Below are 18,153 nucleotides of genomic sequence, written 5' to 3' on the forward strand. Positions count from 1 at the left end.
CCTGAAATGCTTACAAGTTGAGTCAACGCATGATTGACGAGGAACGATAATTCTCATTTTTAATAATTAGACTAATTTTTAATTATTAAGACGATAATTAATTTTTTCAGTCATTTGTCTTATAATATAATGGATATAAAATATTGTAATTAATTATTCTAAATATTTTGACTGATCTGTTAGCCAACTCTTTTTTTTTTTAAATTATTTTTAATCAAATTTCTTTATTATAATTATTTTTTTAAACAAAAATTTCTTTATTATTTTTTGATAGTACGATTGTGTGGGAGGCGGATCCCTATCAGCCAGTTCGGGTCAGGTTTGCGGATTTTCGCTTAAAGTGGGCCAATCTGAGGATCCGATTACTTGGGCTGGTCTTAACAAAACAAAATCACAGATCCGGCCCAACTCGAAAGAGACGTAGCTTCTAGCTAGGGTTTTGTTTCTTCACTCGACGCTTTATGTCTCTAACTATAAAAACCCCATCTAGTCGCTTGCGGGGGAGAGAGGTTCTTCGTGCCAAGTGCTGCATTTCCAAGGCTCTGTAAGTTTTCCTTCTCTTTTTCTCTCCTAGGCTTCACTCATTTCCATTGGCTTCACCTTTGTTTGTACCGAGAAAAAAATGCCCTTATGAGGGGGAGCAGAAAAGAAAAGACATTAGAATTGCTTAGGATCTAGTATTAACGGATATAGAATCACTGAATTGAAATTTTTTGCTTTTTTGAGATATCTAGGGTTTAATCTCGTTAATTGTTTGCTCTATTTTTGTTGGGCATATCGTACTTTCTCATACTAGAATTTTAATGGGGGATTTTTGGTAGTATTTATCTAGGGAATCAGCAACTATAACATGTTGCTTAAACCATTATTCTCGTTTCTTTTTAAGTATATCTATTGCGAATTTCTTTCTTCTGAAGCAAGGAATTTAAATTATATTTAGTTAATTAGCTGAAATTGCATAACACTAGATGTGTTCATAATTCATGGCTTTGTACTTGTTATCTTAATTATATTTCTGATGATCTTAATCGATGCTAATTGATTGTTTTAGTTTTTCCAATTTTCATTCATTCATTTATTCTATCTTAGCTGTATGGTAGCTGTATGCAAGGTCACAAGGGTCATCTCTGTCATTGGGGTTTTCTCTATAAATTAATAATACCAGTAACAAAAGTTTCTTGGAAAAAAAATGGAGGACATCATCTCCATGGATGAAAAATTCTTTGACGTACTGTTTAGCAAGCCTCTGACAGAGAAAACAGATCTTCGGCATCAGTTGCTTGTTCTGTCCAAGGTCCTCGCCGACGACAAGAAACCGATTGGGGGTGACTTAATCATTTCAATAGACCAGAATGGAAAGCAATGGAAGTTTCCCCTAACCACTCGCACAACTGATCGTAGCAAACCTTCTAAATACATGAAACCAACGATTCCCACAGGCTCGTGGCATCCATTCGTACAAGAGTTTGGCCTTTGTGCAGGTGACGGGGTGATTTTCTTTACAAGGAAACGCGATGGAGCTCGTAATATACACGTCGCGGCGTGAGACAAGCTTTCCGGCTCATGGGTAAGACGGTTTGGAAAGAGGTGGAGAAGGTTGACAACCAGGCTTCAACATCTCAACCGAGGGGACCTGCCTAGCTTCAGTCTTGAGGCCTTTATGACGGTAGCTAGCTCCTAAGGGATCATTATCTATCTTCTGTGTCTTAGTTTAGCTGTTTGGTTATGTATGCAAGCTATGGTGTGTTATTTTTCTTCTCTTATTATTGAGAGTCGACCGGTCGGGGTTATAATCGTTAGTGTCCACTCTAGAACCGATTTTCTAGCCTCTTTCACTTTTCTTCTTTGATTTACAAAGAATGGTCGAACTTTAAAAAATTGTGTGTACATGTTATGGTGTTGAAAATAGATTTATACAACTGTGTTTTGATATGTGGGAACTGTGCGATATCCAGGGATGTGGGAGATTGTGTATTGTAATTGTGTTAATAATAAAATTGTACTTTGTAATGAGGAGGTTGAGGAGGTGAGCCGGTGGATAATTTTTTATGTTGCGTGTTGGATTTTATGGAAGTGGAGAAATTCTGTTGTGTCATGAAGAGAGGGCTAATAGACCTGATAATGCTAGAGCGGCTATTGCAGTGTTCTCTTCTGATCTGGCTATTGTAGTATTCTGTTGTGCTTTCGAGAGATTGGGAGGTGCAGATTAAACATATCTATACTGACTTTCCAACTTAGGCCGTTCTTGCTTTTTGTGTGTTGCCCAGTTTGAAGCTCCACCTATTGGGTTGACCAGCCTTCTCCTCCACGACATTTGTGATCTTACTGTGTTTGTGTTTCCCCTCTTTCCAAAATAAATAAATAAATAAATAAAATTGTACTTCGTGATTGTGTTTTTGAAATTGCGTGAATATATTACATGGCTGTGACGAACAAATTATTTTTCTGACCAAGTTTCCCAAATGCATAAATAATTGAGAAAATGTAACCATATATTGTAGCTCCTGTTTCGTTATGCACAGAAAAAAAAAATCCAAAATATCTCCATTTAACCAATTATAGTAGGTGATAATAATAATAATAATAATAATAATAATAATAATAATAATAATAAGCAAAAGTCAATTATAAGCACGCCGCTGTTGCTTGTTCATCAACTCGGGAGTCTTATTGAAAATCTTGCGACTGCCAAATGCCAATGGGCCCCATCAGTGACCACCTGTGAAGAAAAATGGATTGTTGAGATTTTAAATAAAATTTTATTTTACTTATGTCACGACTCAATCTGTGGGTCAGACCGGCACTAGGACCTGGGCCAGCCTAAAGCCCCCGAGGCCCGTAGTAAGCCTAATTATTCCTTAGCCCAACTCTAAGGCTCATTTGGATCCAATTTCAAGAAAACAACCGGACAGAATCTGGCCATAAAATAGACATTTCAACGGGGTGTTTTTGACTCATCCGACCTGTAAACACAATAAATACTCAATTGGGGAGCTCAGCTCACCCTCCACATACTCATATCATCGTAAAAAACAAATGGGAGCTCAGCTCCCTCATCCAATCCATCAAACATGCATATAATAATTTTACAGGTCCACATGACAATTTATATTACAGACCCGAATCATTTAAATATCTCTAACACATGCGAAAATTCTAGGAGTAAATAAAATTACACAAATATTGATAAACAACCTGCGAAGGAGAAAAGCAGGTTAACCACAATAAAATCCTCCTGTAGCCTGAAAAAATATTGAACAGGAGTGAGCGTTCGACTCAGGGAGTAAAATATCAATTTTAACCATAATCTCTATAACTATCTAGAACTAATGCAACCTGTGGAGTGATATGCAACAGCAACAATATTTTCACATCATAACAGCAAAAAGGTAATTTGGAGCACTCACGCACCCTGTAACATCAATCATAATATATGGGAGCTGATCCCCTATACAGCTCTCTTAAATCCAACCTGGTGCTAGCGAAGAACTCAGCTCGGACTTCCACTTAATAACCAAATCGGGGTCCCAGTGAAAAACTTAAGCCGTGTCTACCCCGAAGGACCGGGTCCCAGCGAAGATCTCAAGCCGTGTCTACCCGTCCTATCCATAGTCCACACCACATCACAATCACGCCAACGCACGCACACTGCTTCAAATTACCCCAACAACATCCATGGCACGCTAACAGTTATGAATGCAACATAAATCGTGCCTAGAGTTTAACTACATAAATATATGCATATAAGTGATGCATGGGCATGCTTGAACATATAATAATATTGATATTACAATTAAAATTAATATTTTACTCACAGATTTGACAACGGTCACTGTGGCGGCTGGGCGGAGGAAGAAGGCTGTCCCGGCTTACCTGACAATTTTATTACAATCATTTAATAAATTTGACTCAATACAAACAAAGAAAAAGACAAAATACGTCCTAAGTCGTGCCGAAAATCCGGCAGAGTCTCCCCTATACCTAGGACCTACCCAACCTGTAAAAGGGCTCAAAACACACTTTTATATCCACAATCCATATATTCACAACTCAATCACATCACACAGCCCCTCCTGGGCCCATCAAATCAGTCATCCATCACAATATGTAAAATTTCAATTTAGTCCTTATAATTGATCATTTTTGCAAAAACTGCCCAAATAAGCTCTAAAAATTCTAAAACTTTGTCTCGCGGTCCTTAGCAATATTACTAAACTATTGCAAAAAGAATCATAATTTTCTAAGCTACCACGAATATTTTATGAATTTTTAATCCTATTTAAGCACTAGAAAATTACGAAAAAAACAAGGTTCGGGTTTACCTTTGCCGATTCCGACTTCGGGGACGCGCTCAGGACGTCCGACAATGGGGGTAGCCAAAACCTCGATCCACCCGAGACTTTTCCTAGCGGTCTGCATGCCGGAAATTACGCACTGCAATCATCAAATTTTCGCAAATTGAAGATACCTACATGAAGCCCATAACACAGGGGTTAGCACATAAATTTTTCAGAATTTTCTAAGCTCATTTACTGCTCGGAAAAAGCGGTCACGAAGTTAGTGGGACCCAGAAACTGTCGAAAAAATTCGAAATTTATGTCGCCGCGAAGCTCTCGACGAGTGGAGCGCGCTGGTACTCTCGGTTTTCTTGTGAGATTCACGGTTTGTGAGAAATCTAGCCCAAAAGTCAAAATTGGCTAAAACTTCCCGGGCAAAAATTGGACAAACCGCTCAATGGATTTCGGTGTTCTTGGTGTCTATGGAAAGCTCTCGATGAGTAGATGAGTTTAGACACAAGACCCGGTCCGATTGGTGGCCGGATCGGCCGGATTTTGGCCGGGAAGTCGAAGAGTCGCGCGCGCTGCGCGTCGCTTCTGGAGCCGTTTTCCGGCGTTCCAGGCGGCGGCCGGCCGTGGGGGAGGGGTGAGGCGGCGCGCCGGCGAGCTGGGGTGGCAGGGGAGGTGGCGGCGCGGCAAGGGGAGGAGGGAGGAGAGAGAAAAAGAGAGAAGAAGGGAGAGGGGTCGGACGCGCGCGGGGAGGAGGAAGAAAAAGAAGAAGACCGGTCCGATTCGACCGGTCCGATCCGGTCCGGTTCGATTCGGCCGGTTCGATTCAGAATACAAAATTTTGAATTTTTACTCTGCCTCGGGACCGAAAACGAGGTCCAAAAATTTCGAAAAAATTTCAGAAAACTCAGAAAAATTCGTAGACTTCAAATATATTTTTAGTTTTGCCACGTGGTCTTTAAATTGAATTTTAAAAATCATCAAAGTTTATATTTTTGGAAAATCGAACCCGATTTTTAAAATCCGAAAAATCTCAAAAAATTTCCTAAAATTTAAATAAAATTAAAATACCAATAATGCTCATAAAATAATAAAATTTAAAATTTGGGGTGTTACATTCTTCTCCCCTTACAGAAAATTCGTCCTCGAATTTTTTACACAAGGCAGAATAAAGCACATGATTATACATTGAACAGATAAGGGTACTTGTTACGCATGTCCCGTTCTGACTCCCAGGTGCACTCTTCCACTGACTGACTCCTCCACAAAACCTTAACCATAGGGATCTGTTTTGATCTCAGCTGTCTCACTTGGTAGTCCACTATGGCTACAGGTTGCTCCTCAAACGTCAAGTTCTCTTTTAGCTCTATTACATCCGGCTGTAGTACATGAGAGGGATCTGGAATGTATTTCCTGAGCATGGAGATGTGAAACACAGGATGAACGTGAGAAAGGTTGGGTGGTAGCTCCAACCGGTAGGCAACTGCTCCAACTCTATCAATATCCTCAAAAGGTCCAATATACCGAGGTGCCAACTTGCCCTTTTTTCCAAATCTCATCACTCCCTTCATTGGAGAAACCTTCAGGAATACATAGTCGCCCACTGCAAACTCCACATCCCTCCGTCTGGGGTCTGCATAACTCTTATGTCTACTGAAAGCTGTTTTCAATCGTTCCCTGCGTAAAGGAACTATCTCTGAAGTGTACTGCACTAGGTCTACATCATGCACCTTCGTTTCCCCCATTTCCGTCCAACACAGAGGAGACTTACACTTTCTTCCATATAGTACCTCATAGGGTGCCATCCCTATGCTGGAGTGATAACTGTTGTTGTAGGCAAACTCCACCAAAGCTAGCTGCTCATCCCATTGACCTCCAAAATCCAAAACACTCATGCGAAGCATGTCTTCCAGTGTTTGGATTGTCCTTTCGGACTGTCCATCTGTTTGAGGGTGGAAAGCCGTACTAAAGTTCAACTGTGTGCCAAGTGCCTCCTGCAACTTTCTCCAAAACCGAGAAGTGAACTGGGGCCCTCTGTCAGATATTATGGAAGCAGGAACTCCATGCAATCTGACTATTTCTCGAATGTAGAGTCGGGCATACTGTGCAATAGAATATGTGATCTTCACTGGCAAGAAGTGAGCTGATTTAGTTAAGCGGTCTACAATTACCCATATGGAATCATATCCTCGCGTGGTACGAGGCAACTCAGTCACAAAATCCATAGTAATCATTTCCCACTTCCATTCTGGGATAGGGAGCTCTTGCAGCTTCCCTGACGGTCTCTGGTGTTCAAACTTCACCTTCTGACAAGTCAAGCACTTGGACACAAAATCTGCTATGTCTCTCTTCATGCCATTCCACCAATAGTTATCTTTCACATCATGGTACATCTTGGTGGAACCTGGGTGGACATTGTACAGTGTATAGTGTACCTCTCACATGATTTCATCTCTGAGATTGTCCACATCGGGCACACATATCCTAGAACCTTGCACTAGGGCGTCATCATTGGCAAATCCAAACTCACCACCTTCACCTTGCTGTACTCTTTCTATGATCTTCATCAATTGATGGTCTCTGTGCTAGGAAACTCTAACTCTGTCTCTCAAGTTTGGTCTCACTGAAAAATGAGCCAACAATAACCCCTCATCTGAAAGATCTAGGCTTAAACCTTGATCCATCAACTCCTGTACTTCCTGAATCAACGATCTTTTCTCTACTGAAATGTGCGCCAAACTGCCAGAAGATTTTCTGCTTAAAGCATCTACTACTACATTGGCTTTCCCAGGGTGGTACTGGATGGTGCAATCATAGTCTTTCAGAAGCTCCATCCATCTTCTCTGTCTCAAGTTTAAATCCCTCTGTTGGAAGATGTACTTCAAACTCTTATGGTCGGTGTATATCTCTCACACTTCACCATACAGGTAGTGTCTCCAGATTTTTAGTGCAAAGACTACAGCCGCCATTTCCAAATCATGGGTGGGCTAGTTCTGTTCATGCCTCTTCAGCTGCCTTGAAGCATAAGCCACTAATTTTCCATTCTGCATCAAAACACACCCTAGGCCAACTCTGGAGGCGTCACAGTACACAGTGTATCCTTCACCACTCATAGGTAGTGTCAACACAGGGGCGGTGGTTAGACACTCCTTAAGCTTCTGGAAACTCTCCTCACAGTCATCTGTCCAAATGAATGGAACATTCTTCCGGGTTAACTTGGTTAGGGGAGCCGCTATCCTGGAAAAATCTTGCACAAAACGCTTATAGTAGCCAGCTAGATCCAGAAAACTTCGCACCTCCGTAACTGTTGTAGGCCTAAGCCAATCAGTTACAGCTTCAATTTTCTTGGGATCCACTTGAATACCTTCACTAGAAACCACATGTCCCAAGAATGAGATGCTTTCTAGCCAAAATTCACATTTTGAAAATTTGGCATATAGCTGGTGCTCCCTCAAAGTCTGCAACACCATTCGCAAGTGCCACACGTGTTCTTCCTCGGTCTGAGAGTATACCAAAATGTCATCTATGAATACGATGACAAAACGGTCCAAAAACGGCTTGAACACCCTATTCATCAAGTCCATGAAGGCTGCTGGTGCATTAGTGAGTCCAAAAGACATCACCAAGAACTCATAATGACCATATCTTGTCCTGAATGCCGTTTTGGACACGTCCTCACTCCTGATTTTCAACTGATGGTAGCCTGATCGCAGGTCTATCTTGGAAAAGAATCTAGCCCCTTGGAGCTGATCAAACAAATCATCGATCCGAGGAAGTGGATACTTGTTCTTCACAGTCACCTTGTTCAGCTGTCTGTAGTCAATACACAACCTCAATGACCCATCCTTCTTTCTCACGAATAGAACAGGAGCACCCCAGGGTTAAGTGCTCGGACATATGAAACCCTTGTCCAAAAGCTCCTGTAGTTGCTCCTTTAACTCCTTCAATTCTGCTGGTGCCATCCTGTAAGGCGGCATTGATATGGGGTTTGTACCCGGCACAACATCAATGCAAAACTCTATTTCCCTTCCTGGTGGCAGCCTTGGAAGCTCCTCTGGGAAGACATCCATAAATTCTCTGACAACAGGAACATTTTCCATGCTGACACCTTCTACAGATGCATCTCTCACCAATGCCAAATACCCTTGACATCCACGCCTCAACATTTTTCTAGCACTAATTGCTGACACCAAATTATATGGAGCCACGCTCCTGTTACCATCAAAGCTAAACTCTTCCACACCAGGTATGTGGAAATACACCTTTTTGTTCCTGCAGTCTAAAGTGGCATAGTGAGTTGACAACCAATCCATCCCTAAGATTACATCGAAATCCATTACTGGTAGAGGAACCAAGTCTGCTGGGAGGATCTTTCCATCCACTACTACTGGGCTACCCGGAAAAATCATATCTACATCTATGTTGTCACTAAGTGGGGTAGCTACCGACAAAGGGCACTCTAAAGTTGTAGGGTTTCTACCCAACCTCATGGCAAACACAGGGGAGACAAATGAGTGCGTAGCACCTGGATCTATTAAAACACGAGCTTCATAGGAACAGACCAGAAGAATACCTGCCACAACTGCATTCGAAGCCTGAGCATCCTGATGGGTCAGAGTGAAAACCCGAGCTTGACCCCTACCCTGAGTGGCGTAACTCGACATGACTTTTACCTCTGACCGCCTCCAAATCCACGTCCCCTTGTCCTCGGCCTGTTGGCATCGAATCGACTACTGCCATGGAAGCACCGGATACAATCGACGAGGAACATTTGCATGAGAACCTGTGACCCCATCCGTGGCTCATCAACACGGGCATTCCCTAGCAAAGTGACACAGTTGGCCACACACAAGCATACTCCTAAACCCATCATACAAGGTCCTGAATGTCCTCTTCACACCTTGTGCACAAGGTGCCAAGGAGGATCTGAACTGCACCAGGCTGCTGTACCAGCTCGAATCGTGACTACCGCTGGGATCCATACCGGGTGCGAACTCCCTGATTTGTGTTTGAAACCACTTCTCTTATTCCTGCTTCTTCCTCTGTAATTAGTTTGGCCACCACTATCTGTAGTAGCCATGTGGGGAACACCTGAAGAACCCTCTGCTCTGTTTTTCTTTGCCCTTCATTGTCATCCACAAAGATAGCTAATCTCTATCTGTCAGCTCGATCAACTACCACATCAAAAAGCGATCGGACATCATGGCCAGGTTTGCATACCTCTGTCAAGCCCCTTTAGGAATTTCTTCACCTTCATAGTTTCGTAGCTACCGTAGGGGCATATCCGCCAATTCCGTAAATTGCAGTAGCATATTCATCTACAGACCTGTCATTCTGTCTTAAGGCCTCAAAGGCCCACTGTTTTTTATCTCTGAAGCTTTCTGGCACAAACTGATTGATGAAAAGTTCCACAAACTGAGTCCACGACAAACCCTCCATCCGAGGTAACACGTAGTCATTCATCCATTGTCTAGGCATAGGCCCCATGACATGCTATATACACTCTATTAGTCTTCTATCGCCAATCGCACTCGTTCTGCTCGTCATAGGAATCCAAAAACTGATATGCATCGTCTGACACATCATAAGTACCAGGCACCAATTTCTTGAAATTGATTATCTGTTTGTAATGTTCCCCTCTTGGTGCGGTGGACTGCTGCTGCTGTGGAGGGTGGACCATATACTGCGCCATCATATCGATGGTCTTCTGCAACCCAACTAGAGTAGCTGCCATGGGGTCCATGGGACCCTGTGCCATAAAAGACTGATCTCAGATCGGTGGCATTGCTCTTCTACTTGAGCGGCTCTAGGCCTCCTACCCCGCCTCCTGGCGGCGCCTCATCCTGTGCTGACACCTCGTCAGGCACATCTGGTTCTGGTGCAGTGGCAGCTCTCCTGCTTCTACGCATTTTCCTGAAATTCAGCAGCATTAGCCCACAAAATTCAAAACTGCACATTACACAGCTCTATAGACTCATATTTACACACAATATATGAAGCAGAGACTAGAAGCAAAGATGACAATGCAAGACGAATGTGGACCCTATTTTCCGCATGTGACTCCTATTAGACTCTTCTCAACATTTTAGACAAACATTCCCTAAGAATCTGGAGCCTAAGCTCTAATACCACATTTGTCACGACCCAACCTGTGGGCCGGACTGGCACTAGGACCTGGGCCAGCCTAAAGCCCCCGAGGCTCGTAGTAAGCCTAACTATTCCTTAGCCCAACTCTAAGGCCCATTTGGGCCCAATTTCAAGAAAACAACCGGACAGAGTCCGGCCATAAAATGGACCTTCCAACGGGGAGTTTTTGACTCACCCGACCTGTAAAGACAATAAATACTCAATTGGGGAGCTCAGCTCACCCTCCACATATTCATATCATCATCAAAAATAAACGGGAGCTCAACTCCCTCATCCAATCCATCAAACATGCATATAATAATTTTACAGGTCCACATGACAATTTATATTACAGACCCGAATTATTTAAATATCTCTAACACATGCGAAAATTTTAGGAGTAAATAAAATTATACAAATATTGATAAACAACCTGCAAAGGAGAAAAGCAGGTTAACCACAATAAAATCCTCCTGTAGCCTGCAAAAATATTGAACAGGAGTGAGCGTTTGACTCAGAGAGTAAAATATCAATTTTAACCATAATCTCTATAACTATCTAGAACTAATGCAACCTGTGGAGTGAAATGCAACAGCAACAATATTTTCACATCATAACAGCAAAAAGGTAATTTGGAGCACTCACGCACCTTGTAACATTAATCATAATATATGAGAGCGATCCCCTATACAGCTCTCTTAAATCCAACCTGGTGCCAGCGAAGAACTCAGCTTGGACTTCCACTTAATAACCAAATCGGGGTCCCAGCGAAGAACTCAAGCCGTGTCTACCCCGAAGGACCGGGTCCCAGCGAAGATCTCAAGCCGTGTCTACCCGTCCTATCCATAGTTCACACCACATCACAAGCACGCCAACGCACGCACACTGCTCCAAATTACCCCAACAACATCCATGGCACGCTAACAGTTATGAATGCAACATAAATCGTGCCTAGAGTTTAACTACATAAATATATGCATATAAGTGATGCATGGGCATGCTTGAACATATAATAATATCGAAATTACAATTAAAATTAATATTTTACTCACAGACTTGACAACGGTCACTGTGGCTGCTGGGCGGAGGAAGAAGGCTGTCCCGGCTCACCTGACAATTTTATTACAATCATTTAATAAATTTGACTCAATACAAATAAAGAAAAAGACCAAATACGTCCTAAGTCGTGCCGAAAATCCGGCAGAGTCTCCCCTATACCCAGGACCTACCCAACCTGCAAAAGGGCTCAAAACACATTTCTATATCCATAATCCATATATTTACAACTCAATCACATCACACAGCCCCTCCTGGGCCCATCAAATCAGTCATCTATCACAATATGTAAAATTTCAATTTAGTCCTCATAATTGATTATTTTTGCAAAAACTGCCCAAATAAGCTCTAAAAATTCTAAAACTTTGCCCCGCGGTCCTTAGCAATATTACTAAGCTATTGCAAAAAGAATCATAATTTTCTAAGCTACCACGAATATTTTATGGATTTTTAATCCTATTTAAGCACTAGAAAATTAAGAAAAAAACAAGGTTCGGGTTTACCTTTGCCGATTCCGACTTCGGGGACGCGCTGTGGACATCTGACAATGGGGGGTAACCAAAACCTCGATCCAATTCGGAGACTTTTCCGGTAGCGGGTCTGTCTGGCCGAAAATTCACAGACCTGGACAACTGTCGAATTTCCTCGAATTGAAGATACCTACACGAAACCCATAACACGGGGGTTAGCACATAAATTTTTCAGAATTTTCTAAGCTCATTTACTGCTTGGAAAAACGCTGCGAAGTTCCGTGAGACCCACCGAAAAACGGTATCGAAAAAATTTGAAATTTATGTTGCCGCGAAGCTCTCGACGAGTGGAGCACGCTGGTACTCTCGGTTTTCTCGTGGGATTCACGGTTTGTGAGAAATCTAGCCCAAAAGTCAAAATGGGCTAAAACTTCCCGGGCAAAAATTGGACAAACCGCTCGATGGATTTCGGTGTTCTTGGTGTCTATGGAAAGCTCTCGACGAGTAGATGAGTTTAGATACAAGACCCAGTCCGATTGGTGGCCGGATCGGCCGGATTTTGGCCGGGAAGTCGAAGAGTCGCGCACACTGCGCGGCCGCTTCGAGCCGGCGTTGCCTGTGGCCGCGCCTTGGGGAGGGTAAGGCGGCCGTGCCGGGTGGCAGGGGTGTTGGCGGCGCGGCAAGGGGAGGAGGGAGGAGAGAGAAAAAGAGAGAAGAAGGGAGAGGGGTCGGACGCGCGCGGGGAGGAGGAAGAAAAAGAAGAAGACCGGTCCGATTCGATTCGGCCGGTTCAATTCAGAATACAAAATTTTAAATTTTTACTCTGCCTCGTGGTCCAAAAATTCCGAAAAAATTTCAGAAAATTCAAAAAAATTCGTAGACTCCAAATATATTTTTAGTTTTGCCACGTAGTCTTTAAATTGATTTTTAAAAATCATCAAAGTTTATATTTTCGGAAAATCGAACCCGATTTTTAAAATCCGAAAAATCTCAAAAAATTTCCTAAAATTTAAATAAAATTAAAATACCAATAATGCTCATAAAATAATAAAATTTAAAATTTAAAATTTGGGGTGTTACAACTTATCTTACTTATTTTTATCGTCAGTGTTGGTATGGCACATTCAGCTTTCTGTAGAAGACCATCGATGGTGGTTGAGATCTATGCTGTGTGGGCGTGTATCAGTGATTTTTGTGTTTAGTTATTGCATCCACTTCTTTAATAGTCCAAATATGAGTGGCTTCTTCTTCATTGGGCATAATGCTTGCATGTGCCACTTGCCATCACAGGAGCAAGTCCTCTAAATCTTGACAAATATATACCAGAACTTACCTCAGTCGTGTTTGGTAACTATGATATGGCAAAGAGGCATCCCTAAGATCCCCATAACCAAACATGTTTTTATGCTTGATACTCTTGAGTTTCAGTAATTGGTAGTTTGGGTTGGATTTCCTCTTCTTCTTTGTTTTCTTCGTTAATGTCTTCCCCGCCATTGTCAAGGTTTTTGGGATAGGGTTGGGTTCTACTGCCATTAGAATGGAAGGAAACAGACGACGACTTGGATGATAACCACTTTCTATTTATTGGCTTTACAGGTAGGTGGTGCATAAAAGAGTTTGTCAAAGTGATGGTACCACTTTAGATTCAGTCTTGAATATTTGGCATTAAATGAAAACGTCGTCGTCGTCGTCATCGCATGTGTATCTCACATTTCTTTCTATATGCATATTTGTGTTTATTTGTATATGAAATTTTAAAATTTAAATGTCTAGTGGATAAAATAATTAACTGAGGTATCTATTGGATAAAATAATTTTAATGTTAAATAACTTGTAAAATTAAAAATTTATTTAAGAGTTAAATCAATGATTTTTATGTGTCCAATATTACTATTCCTCAAATGCTTACAAGTTGAGTCAACACATGATTGACAAGGAACGATAATTCTCATTTTTAATAATTAGACTAATTTTTAATTATATAGACAATAATTAATTTTTGTAGTCATTTGCCTTATAATATAATGGATATAAAATATTGTAATTAATTATTCTAAATATTTTGACTGATCTGTTAGCTAACTCTTTTTTTTTTAAATTATTTTTAATCAAATTTCTTTATTATAATTATTTTTTTAAACAAAAATTTCTTTATTATTTTTTGATAGTACGATTGTGTGGGAGGCGGATCCCCATCAGCCAGTTCGGGTTAGGTTTGCGGATTTTCGCTTAAAGTGGGCCAATCTGAGGATCCGATTTCTTGGGCTGGTCTTAACAAAACAAAATCACAGATCCGGCCCAACTCGAAATAGACATAGCTTCTAGCTAGGGTTTTGTTTCTTCACTCGACGCTTTATATCTCTGACTATAAAAACCCTATCTAGTCGCTTGCGGCGGAGAGAGATTGTTCCTGCCAAGTGCTGCATTTCCAAGGCTCTGTAAGTTTTCCTTCTCTTTTTCTCTCCTAGGCTTCACTCATTTCCATTGGCTTCACCTTTGTTTGTACCGAGTAAAAAAAATGCCCTTATGGGAGGGAGCAGGAAAGAAAAGACATTAGAATTGCTTAGGATCTAGTATTAACGGATATAGAATCACTGAATTGAAATTTTTTGCTTTTTTGAGATATCTAGGGTTTAATCTTGTTAATTTTTTGCTCTATTTTTGTTGGGCATATCGTACTTTCTCATGCTAGAATTTTAATGGGAGATTTTTGGTAGTATTTATCTAGGGAATCAGCAACTATAACATGTTGCTTAAACCATTATTCTCGTTTCTTTTTCAGTATATCAATTGCGAATTTCTTTCTTCTGAAGCGAGGAAAAAATGAAGGACATCATCCCCATGGATGAAAAATTCTTTAAGATATTGTTTAGCAAGCAGCTCACGGCAACAGATCTTGAGCATCAGTTGATTGTTCCAAGCGAAGTCCTCAAGAAATGTCCAATTCTTCGTCAAAATGAGTTTGTGATCATTTCATTCGATCAGAATGAAAAGCAATGGAAATTTTCCCTAGTCAACTGCAAGACGGGTAAATATCCCACGCCAAAAGTGCCTGCAGGCTGGTGGCATCCATTCGTACAAGAGTTTGGCCTTCGCGCTGAGGACGCGGTGGTCTTCTACATAAGCAAACGCGATGAAAAACCTAAGATGCAAGTTCGAGGCATGAGACAAACTATCTCACTTATGGGTACTAAGGTTTGGAATGAGGTGGAAAAGGTTGACAACCAGGCTTGAACATCTCAAGCAAGGGGACCTGCCTAGCTTCAGTCTTGAGGCCTTTAGGGTACCTAGCTCCTAAGGGATCATTATCTATTTCTGCGTCTTAGTTTAGGCATTTGGTTATGCATACATGCTATGGTGTGTGTTTTTTTCTTCTCTTAGTATTGAGAGTCGATGGGTAAGGGTTATAATCGTTGGTGTCCACTCTAGAACAGATTTTCTGGCGTCTTTCACTTTTCTTTTTCGATTTACAAAGAACGGTCATACTTTAACAACCTGTGTTTTGGCTGTTGGAAATAGATTTATCTAAGTGTGTTTTAATGTGGGAGATTGTATCTTGCAATTATGTAATAATAAAATTGCAGTTTGTGATTGTGTTATTGAAATTGTGTGACTATACTCTATATATATAGCTGTGATGAATAAATTCATTTGCTTACAAGTCTCCTGGAAAATGAAATTTCAAAATGTATCCATTTAACATATTATCAGATTGTGATGCGAAACTGATTCTTTTATCTATACAGATGAACAATTCAAGGATTTAACATATGATATGATTGTCTTCATTTCTCTTGACCCTAATTTAACTATGCCAATTGCCAATGCCAAGTGTTCTCACATGACTCATAATCACATAAAAAAGTTATTAATGGTGCACATGGGCATGTGATTTATGGTGGAGATATCATTTGAAAGTTTCCATCAAAAAGATGATTTATTTTCGACCATCTCAGTCTACCACTATAAATTTTATCAAGTAGTCTTTATTTATATATATAATAAATTTTATTATTTTATATTTTAAATTTATAATAAACCGAGTCAAAATCTTTTATAAAATTTAAAATAATACACTTTTAACTCAAAATTCAAAGCGTGTGTCTTGACACTTATTAGCACGTGACCTAATTGAATGGGTGATATACCTAGAATTGATGTGGATGACAAGTGAAATGGCCAAATATGATAGTACATGAAAATTAATACAGAGCCGACTCAAACTAATATTACGTGACAAATATTTAATTCAACTAAAAAATTTAAGTTAAGATAAGTAATTAATGATTTAAATATTATATTAAGTACTATTTTTCAAAAAAGTGTTTTTGGTATTTTTTTTAATATAATTATTATGTGTTTTTATTATTCAAATATTTTTTTTAAATAGGAGTAATATATGAGAGATAAATCTTTTATTAAATAAGAGATTTAAATTTAAAATTATTTGATCACATTATTGGAGTGTATAATCTATTTATTAACTAAGACGAATCAATCAAATTCTTTATATCATTTTTTTATAATTAATTAATTTTATTTATATAAATTTGTAATATATTAATATATCTCTCTTTTGTAATCTATTTCTAATTAATAAATTAAAATATATTTTCATTTGTATATATAAAAAAAAAAAAAAAAACATAATAACTATCCAAAGAAGGTGCATCGATTTGGTCAAAAGTTGCAAATTGTTGTTAATTGATAAGGTAAATATTTGGTCTTCAGAAATTCATAAGATCAACTTAATCTTAAATCTTAAATTAATTTGAATTTTCATGGCATTAAAATTAATTGAACTAAAATATTATATTTTTGTTTTTGAGATTTTATTTTTATCTAAAGGATATATAAAAATTTAATTTAGTTATTTCAATTTTTAAAGTAATATTATGATATATCAGCCCCAATCAACCTCCTTACTGAAAGTTTGTACTTTTTTTATCACAAAATGAGGAACAAAGAATTAAGCAAATAATCCAAGTTTAGATGATGATCAAATAATAATATTGTTTACATTCTTTCTTAATAGAAATTTCTACTATATAGTTAAACCATATGTTATATATATATATATATATATATATATATATATATATATATGTGTGTGTGTGTGTGTGTGTGTGTGTGATTTGATTAATTATATTTCAGTTGTTAAGGGGAGCATGATCAACTCATCAAATCAATCTCCTGATTGAAGGTTAGTACATTAATTGAAACAAGTAAAGCTAATAATACAATTTTAGAAAATGGTCACTTGCTCATTGTGATTACCTTGTGAAGGTTATTTCTTTTGATGCTCATTAAGAAGTGAAAATTTCTTAATATTATACAGTGCACTAGTCACAAAAAGAAAGCCTAATTTTTCAAATGGTAAATCACAATTTAATTATTGAAATTCAGTAAAATTTATAGATTAGTTCTTATATTTTTAGAACTCGTCTATTTAGCTGTTAATATTTTAATAAACCTACATGTTAATTATTATATAGACATATTTTAACACAAAAATATCCAAATTATTATTTTTTAATTATAAATAATATAATATAATATAATAATAAAATTTCCAATTAAATGCTTTTAATTTAAATATATAATGATAAAATAAAATGATAATATTATAATTAAGTAATGAATGTTATAAAATGTTTTAGTGACATGTCAGCCTACATTGATCATATATATTAGAGTAAATTGAGTTTTTAATTTAGTCAATTTAATCAATTAATTATGTGTAATGTTATATTGATCATATATATTTGAATTAATAGTGACAATTATCTTTTAATTTATTCAATTAAATATATAATTGAGTCAATTGAATAAATTTGAATATATAATATATCACATTAATTATATATTTTGATCAATTAACTCTTTAATTAAGTAAATTGAATCAATCGATTATTAGCAATGTTACATTGGTTATATATATCTGAGTCAATTGGGATAATTATTATCAAATAATTTAATTAAATATATATATTTTAGTCAATTTAATCAAATGAGTATATAACATGTCATATTAATCATATATTAATTAATTTAGCCTTTAACTAAGTCAATTTAATTAATTGTTAATGTACAGTATCATATTGATCATTAAGTCATTTATGACAATTATAATTTAATTGCTTCAACTGAATAGATATTTGAGTCAATTAAATCAATTTGAGTATATGACATATTATATTGATAATATATTTATT

At 38.4% G+C, this 18,153-nt stretch overlaps 1 protein-coding gene across 2 annotated transcripts in view; it reads left to right on the top strand.

The window, feature by feature from the left end:
* Window positions 1-456: 456 nt before the first annotated feature.
* The window catches only part of LOC110641756 (60S ribosomal protein L13-1), a 37,201-nt gene continuing 19,504 nt past the window's right edge, over window positions 457-18,153 (top strand). Inside the window, exon 1 of one of the 2 annotated variants that reach the window (XM_058135475.1) lies at window positions 457-544. The gene's annotated coding sequence lies outside the window, so the exon portion shown is untranslated. Of the gene's footprint in view, window positions 545-14,286; window positions 14,377-18,153 lie in introns of those variants that run through there. The other variant, XM_058135474.1, reaches the window with a different exon arrangement.

The sequence above is a fragment of the Hevea brasiliensis genome, chromosome 14 (assembly GCF_030052815.1).
Source record: "Hevea brasiliensis isolate MT/VB/25A 57/8 chromosome 14, ASM3005281v1, whole genome shotgun sequence".
In the NCBI taxonomy this organism is placed as follows: Eukaryota; Viridiplantae; Streptophyta; class Magnoliopsida; order Malpighiales; family Euphorbiaceae; genus Hevea; species Hevea brasiliensis.